This window comes from Chrysemys picta, chromosome 12 (assembly GCF_011386835.1).
Source record: "Chrysemys picta bellii isolate R12L10 chromosome 12, ASM1138683v2, whole genome shotgun sequence".
In the NCBI taxonomy this organism is placed as follows: domain Eukaryota; kingdom Metazoa; phylum Chordata; order Testudines; family Emydidae; genus Chrysemys; species Chrysemys picta.
In genome coordinates this window covers 21,223,850-21,245,492 of record NC_088802.1, presented here as the reverse complement: position 1 = coordinate 21,245,492, position 21,643 = coordinate 21,223,850, and the positions used below count along the sequence as shown (strand labels likewise).

General features: G+C 41.5%; 1 protein-coding gene across 1 annotated transcript in view; it reads right to left on the bottom strand.

The window, feature by feature from the left end:
• Positions 1–20,242, bottom strand: part of LOC101944097 (olfactory receptor 14A16-like) — a 114,779-nt gene extending 94,537 nt beyond the window's left edge. The window contains exon 1 of the mRNA XM_065563258.1: positions 19,774–20,242. The gene's annotated coding sequence lies outside the window, so the exon portion shown is untranslated. The remainder of the gene's footprint in view (positions 1–19,773) is intronic.
• Positions 20,243–21,643: the final 1,401 nt, after the last annotated feature.

The window sequence follows — 21,643 nt, the reverse complement described above, 5'->3', positions numbered from 1 at the left end:
GTTATAGCTCAATAACATTATTATAATAAAAGTTGTAGCAGATCGCTGACTCCCCACCACAAAGCCTCCTGCAGGTCAGTCCAGGAATTAGCTCTTTTCCAGCCCCAGAGCGCCTCCTGCTGGCCGGTGTCTCATCTGCTACAGGCCCCTGTATCCCTCCCAGACCCCAGCGCCCCTTTCCCTCTGGGGCTCCCTTCCCAGGGGAACCCCCTCCCCCTATGCCCACCTTGCCTCAGTGGCTACTGCCAGTCATCATCTAGCCCCCTTTCTCTGGGGCAGACTGCAGTCTGTAATTGGCCACTCATCATTAGCAAGGGGGTTGGACCAGCAGCCTCTGCCTATCCCCAGGCTGCACCTCTGCAGCCCCACTACCTGCTTAGGCCTTTACCAAGGCCTCAGCCTGGGGAGTTGCCAGGCTGCAGCTTCCCAGCACTGCTCTGCTTTTGGTACCCTGCGCTACCAGGGAGATAGGCCTTTCTCACTCCAGAGCTGGAATGAGTCTCCTTTCAGCTCCTGGCCTCCCAGCCCTCTTATCAGGGCCAGCTAGGCCCTAACTGAGCTGGCGACACCTGTGGTCAGCTACTCCCTCAACTGCTCTCACTCTTACTCCATCTCCAGGGCTGCTTTTAACCCCTGTTCTGCTGAAGTGGAGCAACCGCCAGTGGTGTAGCCAGGTTCTAAGAGCAGGGGGAGCAAACATTAAAAAGGCACCCCCCTTGGCTCCTCCTCTGGCCACGCCCTCTTGGCTCCTCCTCCAGCCACTCCACACTCCCCCCCCCTTGACTGGCTCCTCCGGCCGCGCCGCGCCCCCTCCCCATGGCTCCTCCAGGAGTGCCCCAGCCCATGGCTCCTCTGGCTGTACCACCCCCCCTTGCCTGCAGGAGCCCAGCGCTGGCCCAGCAGGCCAAGCTTCAGAGCGGAGTGTGGGGCCCACCTGCTGGCGCCATGGTAACTCCTAACTAAAGCCCCATTTTTGGAAAATGTGCTGAGGGGAAGCGGCTGCTTCCCCTGCACCCTCCTAGCTACACTACTGGCAGCCGACCCACTACAAAATCCATATGGGCAGTAGATCAGGTAGCGATCAAGGTACTTAGATACCAAGGTGTTGGGCACCAGAGATACATCTAAGAGATACATTTTTCCCCACTATGTTGATCCCAGTTTTAAGCTGACTGCAGAGCTAAATTTGATATCTTTGATTGTTTCTTGCAGTGTTGTTGTAGCTGTTCCAGGATATTAGAAAGACAAGGTGAGTGAGGTAATATTTTGTAGTGGATGAATTTCTGTTGATGACAGACAAACTTTCGAGCTACACAGAGCACTTGTTCAGATCTGGAAAAGGTGCTCAGAGTGTCACAGCTAAATACAAGGTGCAACAGATTCTTTAGTTTAAATAGTTAACACACATTCAAAGGGACTATTCAAGGTGAAGTGTCCCATTAACACGTCTGCAGTAATAGGACAAATACGGGGGGTTAGTGTGTTGCAAATTGTTGTAATAAGCCATAAATCCAGTGTCTTTATTAAGATTATGATTTTTAGTGTCTAGCAAAGTTAAGAATTGATGCTCCCCGGCTTGTCTTTTGAAGGTGCTGTGCAGCTTTCCTTTGAGGATCAGAACTGAAAGGTCAGATATGGAATGATTGTTTGTGAAAAGTTTTTGCCAATGGGCGATATGGTGTTCTTATTTTTAGTCATGTAATCTACAGTGAGATTGCAAAACTTGAAGATGATACAAAAGAACCCAAGATTGTTAAATCCAAAGCTGACTGCAAAGGGATTTCATTAAACTGGGTGACTGGGAGACAAAATGTCAAATGAAATTCAGTGTTGATAAATGCAAAGTAATGCACGCTGGAAAAAAATAATCCCACCTATATTTCCAAAATGATGGGGTCTACATTAGCTGTTTCCACTCAAGAAAGGGATCTTGAAGTCATTGTGGATAGTTCCAATAAAATATCCACTCAGTGTGCAGTATCAGTCAAAAAAGCCAACAGAATGTTAGAAACCATTAGAAAAAGGATAGATGATAAGACAGAAGATATCATAATGCTACTATATAAATCCATGGTAAGTTCTGATTGCCTCATGTCAAAAAAATATATATTAGAATCAGAAAAGGTGCAGAGAAGGGCAACAAAAATAATTAGGGGTATGGAACAGTTTCCATACAAGGAGAGATTAAAAAGACTGGAACTGTTCAATTTAGAAAAGAGATGACTAAGGGCGGGTATGATAGAGGTATATAAAATCACGAATGGTATGGAGAAATTGAGTAAGGAAGTCTGATTTACCCCTTCACATAACAGAAGAACTAGGGGTCACTCAATTAAGTTAATAGGTTGTAAAAAGAACAGGAGTACTTGTGGTACCTTAGAGACTAACAAATTTATTTCAGCATAAGCTTTTGTGGCCCACGAAAGCTTATGCTCAAAAAAATTTGTTAGTCTCTAAGGTGCCACAAGTACTCCTGTTCTTTTTGCAGATACAGACTAACGCGGCTGCTACTCTGAAACTTGTCATTAATAGGTTGTGGGTTTAAACAAACAAAAGGAAGTACTTTTCCATAGAATGCAATCAGTCTGTGGAACTCATAACCATAGGATGTTGTAAAGGCCAGTAATATAACTTGTTTAAAAAAAGAATTGGATAAGTTCATGGAAGATAGGTTCATCAAAGGCTATTAGCCAGATGGTCAGTGACACAACTCCAAGCTCTGGCTGTCCCTAAACCTCCAACTGCCAAAAGTTGGGACTGGAAGACAGGGGATGGCTCACTCAAAATTGCCTTGTTCTCTTCATTCCCTCTGAAGAATCTGGCATTGACAGGATATGTGTCTAAATGGACCATTGTTCTGACCCAGTATGGCCATTCTTATGTTCTTACTTCTACCATTCTAGTTCATAGATTCATAGATTCTAAGGCCAGAAGGGAACACTGTGATCATCTAGTCTGACCTCCTGTTTAACACAGGCCAGAGAATGTCCCCAACATAATTCCTAGAGCAGATCTTTTAGAAAAAGTCCAATCTTGATTTCAAAATTGTCAGTGATAGAAAATCCACCATGACCCTTGGCAAATTGTTCCAATGGTTAATTATGCTCATCGTTAACAATTTAGGCCTTATTTCCAGCTTGAATTTGTCTAGTTAAAGAAGTAGTGTCATTAACTGATAGCATTAGCAGACCTCCTGACCTCTCTAGAATTCTCTCTATAGCTCAGGGCTATAGAGGAAGATTGACACAGGCAGCCAATGCGTTATAAGGGCTGCAAATAAAAAACAGAGTAATTCGTTTAGGATTTACCGCATTGATTTTAATGGGAGTTTTGCCCGAGTAAGTTCTGAGGCCCTGATATTGACCTCAATTACACTGGAATAGATGAGAAGTAATTCCATTGAAACCAATGGGGCTGATTATCTTCTCACTCATCCCAGTGTAAATCAGGGGTAATTCCATTGGTCAATGGGGTTGATTCACCTTTCAATCATTCTAGTGTGAAACTGAGTAATGACACTGTAAACAAATGAGGGTTATCCTCCTCTCATTTGCACTAGTGTGAATCAAGAGTACATAACTCTTTGGAGACAGATGGCGTAGCAATGGTTTAGAGCCAATGTAAGGGATCCACATTGAACAAACTACTGCTATTGACATGGATGAGAACTGCAAATTTCTCAATACACCCAAAGCCAGTAGTCAATGGGAGCTGAGGGTGCTCATAGGCAGCACTCAGCACTGCAGGTGCTAATTATCCTTCCTTTTGCCCAAAGATAAACATCCAAGAGCAACAAAAGCCCTTCATTCTCAGGTACTCAGAGTTAAGATTTGGGTAGCCCCTACATAGGGGCACAAAGAGTGGATACATCTTACTCCATCATATTCCCGTTCCTTACTGAATAAGGTTTAGGAATAATGCAATGCTAAAGGAGAAACCAGGGAGGGTTTGGAGGTTGTGTCTCCAGGGTACCTAAGGAAACCTGAAATATTCCTCAACCCAACCATCCCTAAATTAATTGGAGTCAGTGAAGGAAGAACTCCTGGTTCCAGATGTAGGTAAGAATCTTGTTCTAAAGTCAATGCTTTCTTTCTTTCTTATACAGTATGGACAGGTAAAATTATTAACACATTACAACTACCAACAGCTAGCTAGATAGATAGATAACTTCTTAGTTTGTAGACAGTGTGATTTACTAGATTATATCTGGACATGGAAGTAAATGGCATTAAGGCTGAGATTTTTCAAAGTAGCCTAGGAACAATAGGTATCCAATTTCACAGCAAAATACAATGGTATCTGGATGCATTAATATCTTAAACTCTTGTGAACATCCCAGTTTGAATTCTTATAAAAGATTTCATCCTGATGTCTAGGCTTGGCAGAATCCATTTTTATTTTTTGTTATAATTTTGACAGATAACATTGATGCTTATTTTTAATCTTTTTTTTTTCATTTTTTATTGATTTAAACATTCACTGTTCACATAAGGGAGGGGAGGAGGGGTCAGACAATAACTATTTAATGCTGGCATTACAGCATGCTTTATACACATTAAAGTGGGACTCTAATAAGTTCTGAATCAGCATTTTTCTAACTGTGCCTATTTGTACATTTCAATTATTATTGATGGAAATCTACGTTTATCCACATTTACTGATAAAAAAAGATCCTTCCAAACCTACTTATGTCTTGTGGGAAATTGACCACGTCTCTGATCTGCAGTTTCCTCATCTGTAAATCAAATTTGGGGGAATGATATTGACTGATTTTATAGGAGCATTGTAGGGCAAAATTCATTTGTGGGTATAAAGTGTAATGATAACTGAGGACCCTCAGTAACATAGGCAGGACAGGAATTCAAGACCTTTTATTTCAGACAATTCCTGAAATGCATCCTTCTACTAGTCAAAAAATTGTATTTAGAAACTTTTTTAGTGAAAGGGTTTCTTGTGTTTTCCCTGTAAATATATATATATCTCCCAGGCTGTTGCTTTTTTTAAAATGCAGATTTAATTGTATGCAAAACATGAGCTCATTCCAGCTTCTCCATGTTAGCTATCGCTGTAGTATCCATTTATTAATGTCTATCACATTACAGACATTAATCAATTAATCCTCACAACACTACATAATGTTGTTGTGACAGAATGGACCCGTGTGTCCACACCCTACACACTACTGTAAAAATCTCTGTACAAAGTATGCCCTGTAAGATATCATTTCAAAACTCATAATTTGCTGGTCATTATCATCCTGATAAAATATATGTGGGAACATTGTATGTGAAGTTATAGATTTACCTGTATGATGTTATCAACATATTCCAACCCACAGCCCTACCCAAACAGAAGTTGACAAACAGGTCAGTCCTAGACAAAGGAAGGTGTGCTCTGCTTACTTTGCATTTAAGCAGTAAACAGAGTCATCAAGCAGGAAGGGGAGACAAAGGAAGTTCAAACAGGTGGAAAAAACATCCTTCTACATAGACTCTTTGTCTCCTGAATCTCAGCAGGACATGTTTTTCAAGAGGGGGGCTGACACTATAAAAAGGAGGGACAAACATCCATAGGCACCCCTCTCTCTCTCCCTGCCCACCACATTCTCTTCACCTGAAGCATCAAAGGAAGCCTTCATTAGATTCTGGGCGATGTGGTCCTGACCTAGAGAATTTGGTCAGTAAGACTGCTGAAAGCATATGGTGAGAAACTTTGCTTGAATCTGATATAGCAAAGATATATTATGACCAAGATACTAAGAGATGTATTTCTTCCATTCAGTGGCGAGAGTAATGGTGCACTAACACAAGGGTATTTACACACATATCAATTACTGAATTAAGAAGTGGCACGATTAGCTGATAGCAATAGTAGGTTGTTATCCTACATGTGGAGTAGCCAATAGAAAGTGAAGTATAATCTTTAGCCAGCATTTACACTGATAGTGAGCAGGAGTTTGGTGCCTAACTACAGACAAAGGTTATGAAAATGTCCTCTTCAGTAATAAGAAAACAAACAAACAAAAAAACCCCACCATATCATGAAATCATCACTCCATAGCTCATCTCTTAGTCTTCTTCCTTAAAGGAAACCTACACAACAGCTTCAAGGTGAGCCTGGGAGCTTAAATTCAGAATTTCCCCCCCCCCCAACAGAACAGTTTTCTATGGCAAAATGCTGTTTTAACAAAATCAAAACATTTTATATGGGAACATATCAATTTCATTTAAATATTCAATGAGAAATTATCAAAACATTTCTGCAGTAATATAATATAATATAATATAATATAATATAATATAATATTCAAAACGATAACGTGAAACAAGATTATTCAACCTCATAAAAATTAAACGATTTGCCCTAATTAAAACAAAATTTTCTGCCCTTATCAAAATAAAATGGGTTGATGAGGTTGAAGAGAAATATTTTCAGAATATTGTGCTTTGTGAAAAATTCCTAGATTTTTGCATTTTTGTTCCAATTTGAGGTGAAATGAAATGTCAAAATCTCACCATTTCCCATGATGTGTAAATTCCATTTTTTTCGACCAGATGTGGTTAATAGTATGACGCAAGCATATGAATGGTTTGATTCCGATCTCACTTTCACTCAAATGTAATATCCCCATTGACTTCAGTGAAGTGATTTTTACAGCAGATGAAGATCTGACAGGTGAGATGTACAGCCTGACTCATCACAGCATTATTTCTGATTTACACTGGTGTAACTGCACTGATCTCATACATTGACTAAGACTTTTGGGAAACTGTCAAAATATTCATTATATAATGATTCAGGATGGGATTTTCACAGGAACAGGGGACAGGAAGGGACCTCATCAAGTTCAGTCCCTGCTACCACAGGCAATCTTTTCATAAAAGCCTGATCATATATTTATCAAGTTCTGTCTTTAACCTAGTTAGGCTGTTTGCCCCACAATACTCCTATATGGATGTGTCACAAGGTCACTCACTGCTAGGGCGCCTCCTCCTGGTTGTTCCGGGGATTAGTTCTTTCCAGGTTTGACAACTCCTCTCTTCTCTCATTCTCTGGGACTCAGTGTGCTCCCTTTTCATGACTTGGCCGTTCGGCTAGGTCACTAGGTGTGTTTCTCCCTTTCAGGGTATCAAAGTCCCAGAGGACAAACCATCCCTGGCAGTCTCCAAATCCACTGCCCTGACTGTACCACTTCCCCAGTGGCGGCTAGAAGAACCCAGGCCTGTCCACTAGTCTGGGTTCCAGCTCAGGGACCCCACAACAAGCAGACACGGTCTGCACAGCCCCAAACCTTGCTACTGTTTGCCTGGGCTCCTCCTACTTTGCCACTATCAGTCTCATTCTTCACCCTATTCAGGGCCAGGACCCCAGGACTTCTATTCTCCCCATAGTTTCCTCCTTTCCCTTTCTATGGCCGTACCATTGTTTCACCAGCTCTACTTCAGGGACATCTCAGTTTTACAGAGATACATCATAGGTCAAGTCATTTTTTATCATTCTACCTGTCCAGAGACCTAAAAAGCCTTCATCCAACTAGCTTTCCCCCCCCCCCCAGGAGCTCATTATTATGCAAGAGACAATCCTTTCACTCTCATGTGTTTTTCTCCTTTGTGCACATGTACACCAGTTGATGGTAATTTAGGTACCTTTGAAATGGATGGGAGTTGAGCATATACATGCCTTTAAAAATCTAGCTCTAAGTGCCTAACGTGGTACTTAAATTTCTAAGTCACTTAAGTAATTTTGAAAATGTCACCTCTGTAGACCCAGGCCCTGAAACTAGCTGCTGTGGTTTTTTGTTTTGTTTTGTTTTTTTGAAGTGTAGACATACCCTTCACTCTTGTGAAGGTGACATTTATTGAAAGTAGCATGGCTTCAATCCCGCAGTTGTGGTGTGATGTGAAGAGTCTGTCATTTTCCCTCAGTGGGAATTGTGCGTACTCAATGAAAGTTTCCTGGAGACATACTGCATTTGGGCCAAACCTTGAGGTCCCTATTTAGTTATGTGGGGTGGAATTTTGAGCTGTGCTCAAGTGACTTAGGAGCTAAGTGCCACTGAATATCTAAGGGACTAGGGGCCTGATTTTTAAAGACATATAGATGCTTGACTCCCATGGACTTTCACTGTCACTTAGCCTCCCAATTGACTAGTGGATTTGGGTGGTCAGTTTTTCATGACCAACTTGAAACACCTTTAGGGGTCCCATTTTCCAGAGGGTTGGGACTTTCTGAAAACCAGGCACCTTGATCCCATTTCAGATTGGACACTCCAAAAACGAGGCACTCAAAATCACCATTCACTTATGAAAATCTTGGTTTTAGGCTGAAAATCGCAACCAAGAGCTTTTCCTGAGTAAGGACTGAGCAAAATCTGAATGAGGCCCCATAGACTTTAATGTGAATCTAAGTAACTCAACAAGGAATAAACCTGAATAAGGACCTGAAAATGGGATGAGATTGCTGAGATTTTTGGAGTTACTATTTTTTTTTAAATCCCTCAGGTGGCTTTTAAAATCTCTGCTAATATTTGCAAATTAGTAGGGAAATTATAATTTGTTGGTCAGACCCTCAGCTCATGTAAATTGTTGTATGTGACTGATTCGAAGGAGTTACATTAATTTATGCCATCTGAGGATCTCGGTCCATTGCTTTGGATTAAACATTGCCACAGATTAAACTGTGTCCCTTTATACCAATAATATTTTCTTTTCTTTTTTATTGTAAAACGTTTAGTGAATGTCAGCACAATCCTGTTCAAATATATATAGCTTAAATGAACAAAAAATCATTTATTTTATATTACTGAAGAACAACCTTACTGGAAGACTCAATATTATTGCAGCAAAATTGGAGCATGCTGAAAGAAGAAGAAGAAGAAGAAGAAGAAGAAGAAGAAGAAACTAGAGAAAAATCTATCAATATAGCTGACAAAGCCATTTTTCTTTACAACATATGTGAGCCTGTTCATATAATCTATCTATCTATCTATCTATTGATGCAGTCTCACATTTGTACTCCAAGTATCATCGCAGTATCTAAATGCCTGAAACAAAAATAAAATTGCCACAAAATACACAAACTCTTTGATTCAGGAGCTGCTAGAAGATGTTTCTTCTTCTTACTTTATCTTCTTCCTCCTTATCTCCTTCTTCCTTTTCACCCTTCTTCCTCATTATCATCTGTCCAGTTAGGAATGACTCTATTGTCTACTTCATCTATTCATTTTATGTAATGAGTACATACATACAGATTGCATAGTTATCAGAAGGCACTGAATCTCCTGTCTTTTGGGACCAAATCCCCCACCCCGCCAAAGCAAACTCTATTAGTTCTTCTGAAAGGGAAACTTCATTATCTTTATCCAGTGTTGTTGTAGCCATATTGGTCCCACAAAGCTCTGTGTAAGCTCAAAAGCTTGTCTCTCTCACCAACAGAAGTTGGTCCAATAAAATATATGACCTCACCCACCTTGTCTCTCTAATCTCCATTAGCTGTCAGTCATTAGCAGCTAGTTATAGTAATAAGGATTATCTACTAGAGAGCTACATAATCATGTCTTTTAAGGCCACATATATAACATGAAAGATGGGTAGGCTTGGGAAATTCAATTTTTATTTTTTGATAATTTTGATAGATAAGATTGTTGCTTATTTTGAAGCTTTTTAAAAATATGTGTATCAATTTAAATTTTAATAGTTCCCCAACATTATGTGATCCACGCATTTTTCCTGTTTTTATTTATTTAAATTTTCACAGTGGTAGGAAATTATGGGGGTGGGTCAGACAATGGTGGGGGCGGGTGTCAGACAATGATTATTTAATGACAATAGATGTTGAGATTCAAAAAGTTAAAGCTTAATAACTGTTAAATCCCAAATTATCAACATCACATCAAAATAAAAAACTAAATATCCTTAAATCATGCTCTAATAATTTCTCAACAGCATTTTTCTTACTTTGCCCATCTGTAAATTTTGAATATTATCAATGGAAATATTTTCTCATTGGTGTGTGTTTATATGGTGAAATCAATGTTTATTGACATTTACCGATAAAAAACTAATTCTTCCATGCCTAAGAATAGATTATTCATAAATCGTGTTTGGAATAATTTTGAAAATCATGGTCTTGTGTTGGGACAGTTAACAGAGAGAAAAAGAAATATATGAAATATATTGAACAAATAATTCAGTTCAGCATCCCTAGCTCTCCTTTTCTTCTGGGATTAGCCAGAGGATCAGAGAAAGGAATCACCCAGATTCTACTTCTCTAATTCGTGATAGCTCCATTTTGTTTCAACCTAACCAAATAGTGTAGGGTTATTCAAATTCTTTTCAAAGTCATAAGCCTACTGTAGCTTTTCTCAGGGCTTCTTTTACCTCTGTTTCTCAAACTGTATATGAGGGATTGATCAGTGGAGTCATGACCGTGTAGAAAACAGATCTTTGTTTAGGTCTCTAAAGGTGTTGATTCTTGGTAACATATAAGCGATAGTTAGAGTCCTGTAGACGACTGTCACCATGATGAGGTGAGAGGAGCAGGTAGAAAATGCTTTTTTCCTGCCGGTAGTGGAAGGGATTCTCACAATGTTGGAGATAATAAAAACGTAGGATGTCAGTCAGTAGAAATGGAGGTAGGGTGAATATAAAGGCCAGGAGTGAAGCTACAAGTTACACAATGAAAGTGTCACTGCAGGAGAGGTCTATCACTGGGGTATAGTCACAAAAGAAACGGTCAATTTTGATGAGGCTGCAGAAAGTGAACTACATGATCAAAAGACTAATAAGAAAGGAGCTAGCAGTCTGATGATGCAAGAGCCAGCTGCTAGTTAGACGCAAAACCTGCCATTCATAAGGGCTGCTTAATACAATGGTTTACATATCATCAAATAACGATCATAAGACGTCACAGATAAGAGGCAACATTCTGTAGCTACTAAGTAACCAAAGAAAAAAAACTGCACAAGGTAGCCATTGTATGAAATGGTTCTGTTCCCAGTCAGGAAACTGGCCAGCATCCTGGGCAGGATAGTTGAAGTGTAGCAGGTCTCCAAGCAGGACAAGTTCCCCAGGAAGAAGTACATAGGGGTGTGAAGGTGCTGATCAGCCACAACTAATGCAACAGTAAGGACGTTCCCAACCATGGTCACAATGTAGATCACTAGAAACAACATGAAGAGAAGAAAGTGCAGTTCCTGGAGATTCCCAAATCCCAGGAGGATGAATTCCATGATGAACATTTGATTTCCCTGTTCTGTCTTTTCCATGGGAATTACCCAAATTAAGTAAAACAAATTCTGTAATATACTTTCAAAAACATAAAGTTAGCTGGCAATGCAGTGTAATCAACTGGATTTCATACCTTTCAAATTACACCTTTCCCAGGTGGTTATAGACCTAAAAAATTGTGTTGCCCTAACACATTCTTCACCCACTAAAGGGAAGTTTTGCCACTGATTTTAATGAGAGCACGTTTTTACACTTAAGGCTTGGAATTTCAGTGCTGGCTAAGGGAGTTAGGTGCCCAGCTCCATGGGATTTGGACATCTAATTTTCTTTCTCTTTCTTATATATATGATATAGGATAACAGGGAAGGTCCTCTCATGGATCAGTAATCAGTTAAAAGACAGGAAACAAAGGGTAGGAATAAATGGTCAATTTTCAGAATGGAGAGAGGTAAATAGCGGGGTCCCCAAAGGATCTGTACTGGGATCTATGCTGTTCAACACATTCATAAATGATCTGGGAAAAGGGGTAAACAGTGAGGTGGCAAAATTTACAGACTATACAAAATTACCAAAGATAAATAAGTCCAAAGATGACTGTGAAGAGATACAAAGGTATCTCACAAAATGGGGTGACTGGGCAAGAACACGGAAGATGAAATTCAACATTGATAAAAGCAAAGTAAGGCACATTGGAAAAGGTAATCCCAACTACACATATATAATGATGGGTCTAAATTTGTTCTTACCACTCAAGAAAGAGATTTTGGAATCACAATGGATAGTTATCTGAAAACTTCATCTCAATGATTAACAGTGGTCAAAAAGGCTAGCAGAACGTTAGAACCTATTAGAAAAGAGAGAATTAGACAGAAAATATCATAATGCAATTTTATAAATCCATGATACACCCACACCTTGAATACTGGTCAACCCATCTCAAAAAAAGGATATGTTACAACTGGAAAAAGTTAAGAGAAGGGCAACAAAGATGATCAAGGGTATGGAACAGCTTCCATATGAGGAGAGACTAAAAAGATTAGGGTTTTTCAGCTTAGAAAAGAGACAAAACGGGAAAAGGACAGAGATTTGTAAGATCATGAATGGTGTGGAAAAAGTGAATAAAGAAGTGTTATTTATCCTTTCCCTCAATACAAATACCAGGGGTCACCCAATGAAATTAATAGGCAGCAGGAAATGGAAACGTGGGCCACGGGAAAGCAAGGTCAAAGAATCAGGGTGAGAGACTGCAAGAGGGAGAGGTCACTCAGCATGGAGCAGCCTCATGGGGAAGGGGGAGAGGGGTCGTGCCCACTTTGCTGAGCCCAGATGGCCCCAAGAGCTGTGGACAACCCAAGGGACTCCGACCCCAGCCCAAAGAATGGCCTGGAGTGGTGAGGAAACTGTGCATTTAGTGTTTATTGATTTGTATGAGCTGTACTCACTGTGCTTTGACATGATTAAGTATAAAAGAGCATAAAGGTGTCAGACTCTATACCAAGTGTGTGAGCACTGACTGTTTCACCAATGCTGTGTGCCCCTAAGAGATCTAAAGTGTAAATCAGAAGCTTCACCCCTTTGAGAAGGTGTGCTGGGAGAGGGGTGTGTTTACGTAACTGAGGTATCTTGGGGATCAGCGCTGGTCCTGGAGGCCTAGGGCAGGTGGGCTGAGGACCCCACTGAGAGTTGGCATCCAGGAAATATTCTAGAGAGGCCAAGGGAGGAACCAATGCTGCAGATTGCTGAGGATCTAGATGCTTAACACAGTCCAAGGGATCCGGCACAGCAGAGGCTCGGATGAGCCTCACAGCAGTCCTAGTGGCTGGCTGGCAGGAGCACTTACTAAGGTCTGTGACAGGTCCCCAGATCTGACCATCCCCGCACTCATACATCTAATTTCTATATCCGAGATCTACACACGCACTGTTTTAAAAATCTGTATCTGACCTGTGAAGCTCAGACTTACATCTTCCGGATACATACATGACCCCTGCCATCTCATCTGTGAGAGACTGAGTCATGACAAAAAATGAGACAGAGTGGACTTTGAGCTTACTGGCCATTAGTCAACACCTTGCTGCAAAGATTTTAGTGGGGTTACATCAGTATAAAATCACAGACAGTTATGATTTGTGCTCACTGTATGAAGGTGTGTAAAAGTAATGATTGGTAGCAGCTGCATAGCTGGAAATAAATCTAGAGTTGGTGTTACATGAGCATCTTCCTTTCCTCATGAATGGAGAATATTTCAACTACACCCACTGGAGTCCAGGGTAAGGACACTGAGTCAGTAGAATTACACTGGTGCTAATGTGGAGATAATCAATGCAACAGTAGTGTAAGTGGGAGGAGAATCAGACCATATAATAACATTATCCAGGTAATGAACCTTCATGGTGTAAGGAAATTGTTCACAGGAGTCAAGAAGAAGCCGTTTCCACCCCACACACCATAAGTGGGAGGGATATCTCAGAGGTTTGAGCATTGGCCTGCTAAATCCTGTGCTGAGAGTTCAATCCTTGAGGGGGATCAGTACTTGGTACTGGTAGTGAAGGCAGGGGGCTGGACTCAATGACCTTTCAGGGTCCCTTCCAGTTCTATGAGATAGGTCTGGTGCTCCTCTTACTTACAACAGTTTTACACAAGTGTAACTGTGAGGACTTCACTGGAGTTACTCATAATTTACACCAGCATAAGTGAGAAGTAGATTTGGCCCTTTGACTTCAATGGAGTTACTCCTGATTGATAGTTGGGTGAGCAAGAGGGGAATCAGCCCCACCGACACCAACAGAGTTATTCGTAATTTACACCATGATGAGTAAGAGGGGAATAAGCCCCACTGATTCCAGTTGTGTTACTCCTGATTTGCACCGAGGTGATGAGAAGGGAATGAGCCCACATGATTATAGAGCATTGCACAGTGAAGTTTATTATGTGGACTTCCCTATTGAGACTCAATGCCCCCAGGAGCTCAGTCCATATCAACCCCTACTGCTGCCTCTGTGTTATTACCAGAATTGGTCACTCCCACTGAGATTTCCATAGGCTTCTAAGTGCCCAGTGCTCAGACTTCCAAAGGGAATTGGCACCTAACTCCCCTACGCCCCTTCAAAAACTACAACCTCAGTGAGTATCAAATAGATAAATTCAGAGGTCATAGGGGGAAATAGTATTCACATTACAGAAGTGGAGAACTAGGGCATAAAGTTTATAGCCAAAATGTGCAGACTTCATAAATGAATGCTGAGGAGCTTGATGCCTTTGAAAATCAGACTTTGTTTATTTAGGCCTTTCAGCAGCTATTTAAGTGCCAATGCTTAGCACCCAAAGGTGTGGAAAAGTTACTGTTTAAGGTTCCTTATCAGAAAATTAGGGATAGCAATATTCCTGCTTCTGTGTGTAGAGCTGATGATGCTGTACAATGTTAGGCAAGTATTATACCCCTTCTATAAAACCATCTCCATTATATTTGAGGCCCTGAGAGGAGTGAAAAATATTATTAAGGTAATTCAAAAGAAGAGATGGAATCCAACGCAGACATTTCCTCCCTTCCAAACACTCTAGTGAGGCCACTGGGGCCAGATTTTTAAAGGTATTTAGGTGCCGAGTGAGATTTTCAAAAGCACCTGGACTCCTAAAACTCACTGATTTCAATGGGAGGTCCTTTTGAAAATACCACTAGATGCCTAAATGCCTTTAAAAATCTTGCCTTAGGCCTTCCAGCCCATGAGTAACATTAGGTACCAAACTATAGTAAATAATTCCTCACCAGTCGTGGACAATTGACGATTTGGGTGAGAGGAATGTAGCAAATATCTTCTGATCCCTACTGTTCCAAATGATCAGTTAATAATGTTTCTGAGCACTCATCCCATATTAAACCAACTTCTTACCATACAGGGTGAATGGGGATTTTCTGCATAGAATCATAGAATATCAGGGTTGGAAGGGACCTCAGGAGGTCATCTAGTCCAACCCTCTGCTCAAAGCAGGACCAATCCCTAACTAAATCATGCCAGCCAGGGCTTTGTTAAGCCTGACCTTAAAAACCTCTAAGGAAGGTGTCAGGGCTGACTCCCCACTTTGAACTTTAGGGTACAAATGTAGGGGCCTGCATGAAAACTTCTAAGCTTAACTACCAGCTTAGCTCTGGTTCCGCTGCCACCATTTCAATTTTTCCCTCCCTGGGAAGCCTTGAAAAACCTTCACCAATTCCCTGGTGAATACAGATCCAAACCCCTTGGATCTTAAAACAAGGAGAAATTAACCATCCCCCCTCCTTCCTTCCACCAACTACTGGTGAATACAGATCCAACCCCCTTGGATCTAAAACAAGGAGAAATTAACCATTCCCCTCCTTCCTCTCACCAACTCCTGGTGACTCAAGATCCAAACCCCTTGGATCTTAAAACAAGGAAAAATCAATCAGGTTCTTAAAAAGAAGGCTTTTAATTAAAGAAAAAGGTAAAAATCATCTTTGTAAAATCAGTATGGAAATTAACCTTACAGGGTAATCAAACTTAAAGAGCTCAGAGGACTTCCCTCTAGTCTTAGGTTCAAAGTACAGCAAACAAAGATAAACACTCTAGTAAAAGGTACATTTACAAGTTGAGAAAACAAAGGAAAACTAACACACCTTGCCTGGCTGTTTACTTACAACTTTGAAATAGGAGAGACTTGTTTAGAAAGATGTGGAGAACCTGGATTGATGTCTGGTCCCTCAGTCCCGAGAGCGAACGCCCTCCCAAAACAAAGAACACAAACAAAAGTCTCCCCCTCCCTTCCCCCCAAGATTTGAAAGTATTTTGTCCTCTTATTGGTCCTTTAGGTTAGATGCCAGCCAGGTTACCTGAGCTTCTTAACCCTTTACAGGTAAAAGGATTTTGGAGTCTCTGGCCAGGAGGGATTTTATAGTACTGTACACAGGACAGCTGTTACCCTTCCCTTTATAGTTATGACAGAAGGAGATTCTGCAGACTAAATAATCCCAGTTCCCTCAGTGTCTCCTCATAAATAATGTGCTCCAGCCCCCTAATCATTTTTGTTGCCCTCTGCAGGACTCTTTCCAATTTTTCCACATCCTTCTTGTAGTGTGGGGCTCAAAACTGGACACAGTACTCCAGATGAGGCCTCACCAATGTCGAATAGAGAGGAATGATCACGTCCTCGATCTGCTGGCAATGTTCCTACTTATACAGCCCAAAATGCCGTTAGCCTTCTTGACAACAAGGGCACACTGAGTCATATCACTGAATAGCTCATGTTATTCCACAATTGCCTTCTGCAGTTTTGTTTGTAGAGCTGGTTGGAAATATATTTTTCCTCAATGGAAAATTTTGACTTTTTCCTGAAAAATCCGAAACTGAAATATTTTGGCTGAAAACCAAAACAGTTCAGTTCAGAAATGTTGCCATAGTGCCTCATGGGAGTTGAGGCTTGGGTGCTTCATTCACCCATTCTACTGCCTGGGTTACATTCCCTGGACAGACTACATCTCCCATGACACACCACAGTCTCTCTCCTGTTTAGAGGAGCTGGTGCAGCATGGCAGCTGTAGTCCAGCTATGGAGCCCAAAACTTAGAGAGGAATGGGGTCATAAGGCAACTAAACTACAGCTCCCATGAGGCATCCATGGTAGCATTTCCAAATTAAAATATTTTTTTATTTTGGCCATTTGGGAGGGGGGGTTAACACCATTGTTCATATGGTCTAAAAATAAATATGCTATTAACTTTCCCCTCTCATTGATTTACAATTCCAATCATCAGAGGTGCCTAGGGAGATTCACTTTCTCTTCTAAATGATAAACAATGACATGGGATTGTGATTGAATAGATCCATGTGTTCTAGGTTAGAATAGAATATAATCTGTTCTAGATTAGAATAGACCTTTCTGTTCTAGTTAATAGACTAGAATGGACCCACCTATTCTAATTAGAATAGAACAGACCCATATGGTCACATCTAGTCACACTCAGCAATGGCAAAAGCAGAAAAAAATGTTTGAAATAGTCTTCAAGTCAATGTGCCCCTTTTGCTAATCAAAATTCTTTTCTGTTATGATTGCAACCTCACAAATCTCTGTTGTGAGCTTTCTAAGAAAAATGGAAAATTAACTATGTATGTAGAGTTTGCTGTTTTTAAATCCTTTTATCCTAATGCTTTGGTCCAACTGTTAAATAAAAGTAAGCATTTGGTCACTATATCACTGGTTACAGATTTCAGAAGGGAGACAACACAGGTGCCCAAAACCCAAAAGTGTGGAGTAGTATTCCCAAGTTCTCATATAAAAATGGAAAAATTGGGAAATTTCACCCCCAGAAAAGTAAGGCCAACAGACCTATCACCTGCAAGGGTGCTCTCAAAAAAACTGGAAAGTGGATTAACTGGCCCTCTAATCGTGACTCTTAGTTTTAGCTCAAATGCCCAAGCACACTGTGGAGAAAAGCTCTCTGTTAAATATTCAAAAACTTTCAAATAAGGGTTGAGAAAGCTCACAGTGCTCATCTCTGGATCCAGTAAGGGATATCTCTAACAAAAAAAGAAAGATTTGCCTTTACACCTTGATATCAAATAAACTAAACTAAACCAAAACTTTTCTCAAAGGGAAAGCAACAACAATAAATCTTTCAGGGTTTCTGTATGTAACACATCCCCCTTCAACATCTTCCCCATCTTTACTGATACACACACACACACACACACAGAAAGAAAGAAAGAAAGAAAGGATTCAAACCCAATTTTATTTCTGTTCCACCTTTAATACTAATAATTAATATGAGCTATGTCTTGGTCCCCATTCTGGGAGGAAATAAATATGCATGAAATCAAATGTGCAAAAGTGGAAAACTTGCAATTGAATATTTTATTTTATTTCACTTCATTTTATTTTATTTGCACACCCATCAACCGCCACCGAAGAAAGGATGAGCTTCCCGAAATTTAGACAATAAAATACTTATGAAAATATTGGGTGAAAGAACAGTGCATCAGAAAAAATCGTGAGCCATGGTTCTGTGGGACCAAGAATATGTATCCCCTTTCTACATCACCATTAACAAAGTTCCACTACAGCAGGCCAGTTGGCAACCTTTGATTGGGCCAGGGTGAAAGGTTTGCATAGGGGTGTTTCACTGAGTCAGTCATTCTCCTCTGCCCAGGTCACAAGAGATAGAGAGGAAGAGTAGGTAACCCTGGGAACAATTCTCCATCACTTGGAGTCTTTAAGTCAAGACTGGACATTTCTTCCTAGAAGATACAACTAGAAGTGATATGCTTAATGCAGGAATCATGGGGTGAGAATCTCTGGCCCGTGCTGTGCATAGGGTTGGCAAAATTCATTTTTCTAAATAATTTTGATGGATAATATCAATGCTTTTTTTAGGTTTTTATTGATTTAAATTTTCATGGTTGTGTGAAATTATGGGGGGAAGTATTTAATGACAATAGACATTGAGGTTCAAAGAGCTAAAGTTTATAAACCATTAAAACACAAATTGTCAACATCCCATGTCAAAATATATAATGAATATCCTTAAATCAACAAATCATACCTGTTTTTACAATTTGTTTGCTTGTAATGAGCCTAATTCACAAGTCCCAGTCACTGGATTTTGACACTAAAGTTTTTTTAAGCAGCATTTTTCTTACTTTGCCTATCTATAATTATTATCAATTAAAATGTTTTTTTCTCAGTTTGTATTTGTGTGGCAAAATTGATGTTTACTGATATTTATTGATAAAAATCAAATCCTCCCAAGTCTAGTTGCGCAGGAGGTCAGACTATGATCAAATGGCCCCTTCTTGTCTTAAAATCTATGAATCTCTGAATTATTGGATCTGTAAAAACTTGCAGCAGAGTTGCTGTAGCAGAGAAAGAAAAAACAAAAATGGATCCTCTGAACTACATACTCTCACCCAAACACACACAGATCCTTCTGAGTTTCTTTCTTCTTCTTTTTTTTTATGGAGATATCCCATCTCCTAGAACTGGAAGGGACCTTGAAAGGTCATTGAGTCCAGCCCCCTGCCTTCACTAGCAGGACCAAGTACTGATTTTGCCCCAGATCCCCAAGTGGCCCCCTCAAGGATTGAACTCACAACCCTGGGTTTAGCGGGCCAATGCTCAAACCACTGAGCTATCCCTCCCCCCCCGCCAATCCTGAGAGGGCTTCCCCTTTTCCTCTCCTTTGTGGTCCTTATGGAAAGATGTTCAGATAATGGACAGTTCTGCCTTCCGACTATAGCATTGGATGGTGTCGTTAAGGCACAGCCAATAGTAAGGGGCAGTGTAGACAATCATCACCATTAGACCTGGTGGAAATTTCTCCAGTGGAACACCTTTCCATTTAAAAATCCTGATTCAATGTAACTAAAGTGTTTTGTGGGAATGTATTGATTTACTTGAAATTGTTGAGGGAGAATTATTGAAATGTTTTGTTTTGACTTTATTGTAATGACTATTAATTTATTATATTAATTATATTATATAAAAGTTGAAAAGTTTTGGCTGCTATATAATATAATTGTAAGAGTATCCAGACTCACCCCTGCGACTCCTCCTGCTGGTCGTCCAGGGAATTAGCTCACCCACCTCTGGAGCACCCTCTGCAGGCCAGTGATCTGCCTGTCCTCTTCCTCAGGCTCCTGTGTCCCTCCCAGGACCCTGGTGCCCCTTGCTCTGGGTGCTGCCCCCTGGCAGTACCCACACACGCTAGGTCTCCCCTCCTAGGGGAATCCCCACCCACTAAGCCCACCTTGCCTCAGCACTAGGCCACTGCCAGTCACCAACTAGCCCCCACTCCCTGGGGCAGACTGCAGTATAGGCCACTCATCACTGGCAAGGAGGGTTTGGACCTGCTGCCTTGGCCTAGCCCTGGATTGCCCTCTGCTACCCCGAGTACCTCTTGGCCTATTACCAGGCAGCAGTATGGGGCTATCCAGGCTAGAGCCCCCCAGCCTTTCCCCAGCTCTGCTCCACTCAGGTACTCTGTGTCTCACTGCAGCCAGTCCCTTCTCTCTGTGGAGACAGAGAGAGACTCCTGAGCTCCTGGCTCCCAGCCTTCTTATATAGGGCCAGTTGGGGCCTGATTGGGGCATGGCCCAGCTGTGGCTACTTCCCCAATCAGCCCAGTAGCTTTTCCCTTTGCCCCAGTCCTCTGCCAGGGCTGTTTTAAACCCCTCAGGCAGGAGCGGGGTAGCCACCCCGCTACAATAATATAATATAATATAATATAATATAATATAATATAATATAATCAGAACAAAAGTGAAAATGAGACCTGAGCAGTCAATGACACTATTCCTAGGCCAGATCAAAAAGGATGCTGCCATTATGGAGACAACTTATGATGGAGTCAAACATCTTGCTTTGCCAGACAGCAATGGGGGGAAAGGGTTATCTCATGTGCCACTAGGAGATTCTAAAGCTCAACACTCAGAGGCAGGAATAGAAATGCTTGTGGTGGGGGGGGGACAGGAATCGGGAGTCCTGAGGTTAACTTCTGGTTTATGTCTTATGTTCCTTAAAGTTCACGTTTCAGGATTTCAGCTGGCCACCTGCAGGGGTCAGGAAGGGATTTTTTTTGTACCCTGATGTATTATTTTTCTCTTCTTCCTCTGAAGCATCAGGGATGGCCACGGCTGGAGATAGGACATTGGCGGAGAGGTCCAGCGCTCTAAGGGGGCACCAGGCATTCTCTCCCAGGTTGTGGGCTGGCTGATTCTTGCTCACATGACCAGGGTCTTACTGATCACCACATGTGGGATTGGGAAGAATTTTCCACTGGTGAGACTGGCAATGACCTTGGAGGGGGAGGGGGTCACTTTCTTTTGCAGGGTGGGGGATATGGGTCACTTGCCAGGATTATTTGGGTGTATCTCACTTAATCATCTCCCTGCCATTGTGGGGGCCTCAGGCACTGGTGCCCCTCGGTCTCTCCTGTTCTCTGCCTGTGGCACATCCTAGTCTCGTCTCCTGAGGGCTGTGATACTTTGGTCTCCTTTTGGTTGTTGGGTTTAGTGTGTGGGTGCTGGGGGGTGTCGGTGCCCTGTGCTATACAGGGAGTTGGACTCGATGATCTGGCCATCCTTTCTGGCCTTAAACTGTATTAGTTCATCTACACTGCAATAAAAATCCCATGGCACCGAGTCTCAGAGCTCACAGGGCTTGGGCTGAGGGGCTAAATATAGCCATGTAGATGTCTGGGCTTTGACTGCAGCTGGGGCTCTGAAACCCACCCGCATCACAGTGTTTCAGAGCCCAGGCTCCAGCCCGAGCCCAAATGTCTATACTGCCATTTTTAGCCCTTCGGCCCAAGCACCATGAGTCCATGTCAGATGAACTGGGCCAGCAACAGTCTTGCCGTGGGCCTTTTTATTTCAATGTAGACATGAGCCCTGATCCCACAAGCCAGGG